General features: G+C 50.6%; 2 protein-coding genes across 5 annotated transcripts in view; one reads left to right on the top strand and one right to left on the bottom strand.

Moving 5' to 3' along the window:
• Positions 1 to 3,150, bottom strand: part of CENPP (centromere protein P) — a 181,748-nt gene that overhangs the window by 101,245 nt on the left and 77,353 nt on the right. The gene's annotated exons all lie outside the window — the stretch shown is intronic.
• Positions 1 to 3,150, top strand: part of ASPN (asporin) — a 28,325-nt gene that overhangs the window by 13,345 nt on the left and 11,830 nt on the right. The window lies entirely within an intron of this gene.

The raw sequence follows: 3,150 nt of genomic DNA, 5'->3' as shown, positions 1-3,150 counted from the left end.
ATCCATCCATCCATCCATCCATCCATCCATCCATCCATCCATCCCTCCACATGCACACACACCCTTCTTAGAGTTTTAAGTAGAGCACTCTTCATCAGTGGTTCATTTAGGTCACTGATATCCATGGATAACACAGTGACTTCACAACAGAGAGCCCTAGACCAAAAGGAACACCTCTTTCCCATTATTTCCCAGACGATGGCCACACGGCATATCTAGAGAATGGAGACCCCCCACCCCCTCACCCCTTCAGGAAGCTCAGGCCACATCGGGAAAGCTCTCACTGGCAAGGTGTTCCCTAATTCCTAATTTGTATGTTTGTAACACTCCCCTCCCCCTCAATTCTGCCCTCTGGGGCCAGACAGAGCCCTCAGATCCCTCTTCTACTGGGCAGCCCTTCCAAATCTACCTAACTGAATTAACATCTAATTTCTGTTCTCCATCTTTTTCATGAGAAGGCCTTAGATCCTTGGTGAAATGAAGGGGGTATAAAGGAATGCACACGGGGCATGGCTCACCGTTCTCTGGGGCTGGGTAGAGCACTGGGCCTCAGTTTTCTTCTCTTTGTCATGGACCCTCTTGGCTGTTGGGGGAAGACTATGGCCCCCCTCAGAACATTTTTTGTTGGCTGCATTCAGAAGGGCAGCAAGGAGGCACAGTGGAGATGGCGCTTGGCCTGGAGCCAGGAAGACCTGAATTCAAATCTGATCTCAGATACTTAATAGATGTATGACCCTGGGCGAGTCACTTAACCCTTGTTGGCCTCAGTTTCTTCAGCTGTAAAATGGGGATAATAATAGCACCTTCTTCCCAGGGCTGTTGTGGGAAACCTGGTCCAGGTAGAGGGCCTCCCCAGGGCCAGCCTCTAGGTTTCAAGGCTGAGGGCAGTCTGACCTTTACACTTGTCATTCACAGCCCCCTTTACAGTGGGGAGCTGCACAACCCAGGCGCACTTAATCGGTCGGTCCTGGAGTCTCGGGCCTGGCTGGGCATTCACTCTCCTCCCAGGGGCCATGCACATGGCATCTCCTTATGGAACTTGACCTTAGGGCCAAGGCTACCTGTGCAGGAAAAGTAACGGAAGACCCACTAAATGGGAATGCTCCAGCCTAGTATGTTCACGCTGTAACAGGCAGCCACAATGGGGAAGTTACCACCTTACCATGGAGCTTGCTCCAAATCCCCCAGGGGCACACCGACTCTGACTGGGTTAGATCAAGCCAGAGCCCGTTGGTCAGTCAGCCAATAAACATTTGTGAAACACCTACTATGTGCCAGCCGCTGCGCTAGGGACACAAGGAAAGGCCAAAGACAGTCCCTGCTCCCATGGAGCTGGCTTCCTAATGGGGAAAGAGTCAGGCAGACACCCCTGGACAAACAGGATAGAGATTTATCAAGGTGACCAATGAATGAAGGGGCACCAGGAAAGGCTTCCTGCAGGAGGTGGGATGCTGGGAACCTCCTTTTGGGGCTCAGTGGGCAGAGTGCTGAGTCTGGAGTCAGGAATTCAGCCTCAGACACGTCCTAATTGTAGGAACCTAGGCAAGTCACTTCACCTGTCTGCCTCAGTTTCCCTCCCAGGGTTGTTGTGAGGATCAAATGAACTAATCATTATAAAATGCTCAGCACAATGCCTGGGACGTAGTAGGTCCACAAAAATTATTCATTATTCTACAAGAGTCTCCCAAGCCCCTGAAGGACTGTGAGGGCATGATGAATTTTAAAGCTGTTTATCTGAGTTAGGAAAGGGGAATCTCTCATGAGCCTGGAGCTCCGTGCTTTGGGTGCTCCTCGGACTTTCTGGCCGGGTACCATGGGATCAGAGAACCTGGGAGTCCTGGCTTGGGAGCTAGCTTATTTTCCAGTCTCTTTCATGATAAATTACGGTCCCCCTTGTGGAAGGCCAGCCACATTTTCCTGTTGCTTGTCTGGCTCTACACCCACATTATTTGTTAATGATGAAATCTGGGACTCTGATTCAGCTTCCACTTTTTGGCATTTCTCTGTTCGATGAAAAACACTGATGGTCCAGTTGAGCTAGAGGCAGCGTGCCAGGCCAACGAGCTTAGGCAGCACTGAGGCTGCCAGGCCCAGCGCTTTCTTCTGATCACATTCACTGACCGCCCAACCAGGCTGAAAACAGACCCAAGCAAGCCCAGGTCCTCATGGGCAACCTGGCACGAGACTGTTTATCTATGTGGGGCCGAGAGATCGCTCCTGTTCTATGGTCAGTAAACTCACAGAGAACTAGAAGAAATATTCTGTCCTCATCCAGGAAGTGTGCTTGAAAATTAAGCTAAGCCCTCAGTGGAGGTGATGCCTATACAAGCATGCTTTAGCCTTAGATCAATATTAACACAACGCACAGATCTGTGGCTTCTAAGTTGGCATGTAGGCTGAAGGGGGAGACAGATGGAAGGGCGTGGACAATCCTCTTGTTAGAGGGTTAATTTCTGAATAATCCTGCATTTGCTCACCTCCTTAGTGGTGATTCAAGACCATGAAGGACAGCCAAAAAATGCAGTTTTCTGAGCGATCAAAGAGACTGTGTGGCCTTGGGAGAACCCCCAGGAGAGGCATGAGGGGGCCTGGTGGCTTAATTTGCTTCCAAGTGACTAGACTAGGAAAATTAAGATGCAGCAAAAAGGAAAAGCAAACAACCCACTGGGCTCCCAAACAGCTTTCTGCCTTCTGCTTGTCCTTGGGGCTGCCTGAGATTCCTGAGAAATTCGCTGCTTGGGGTCCTGGGACTGAGTCTCACTGTTTCAGGATGACAGACTGCAGAGTCAACTCCTGTGCAAAGAGAAACACGGGCCCCAGAAATCCAATCAAGTCTTTCCCAGCTCTGTGGCTCTGATTCAAGGCCTCCAGAAGAGGCAGATGCCTGAGTTTTAAGCCATTTTAATAGTTTACCTAAGAATGGAAAGGTCTGCAGCCAGTCAGTCCCCCTCACAAAGTGCAGATCCCCCCACATGCATCCCCTGCTCGATTAACCCAAGGGGCTCCTGATCCTACCCAAGGCAGCCCCACCCTGTCTCCTAGGCTATGTGGGGCCTCATTCCTTTCTAGGCAGCCAAATGAGTCTCTCTCTCTCTCTCCCCCACACACATGCACACACAAACACTCACACATACACCACACACACAAACA

This window comes from Petaurus breviceps, unplaced genomic scaffold (assembly GCF_028583685.1).
Source record: "Petaurus breviceps papuanus isolate PSGF00001 unplaced genomic scaffold, PetGlider_PUasm1.0 174, whole genome shotgun sequence".
Lineage (NCBI taxonomy): Eukaryota > Metazoa > Chordata > Mammalia > Diprotodontia > Petauridae > Petaurus > Petaurus breviceps.
The sequence above is the reverse complement of the archived record's forward strand: the minus strand, read 5'-3'. Positions and strand labels throughout refer to the sequence as shown.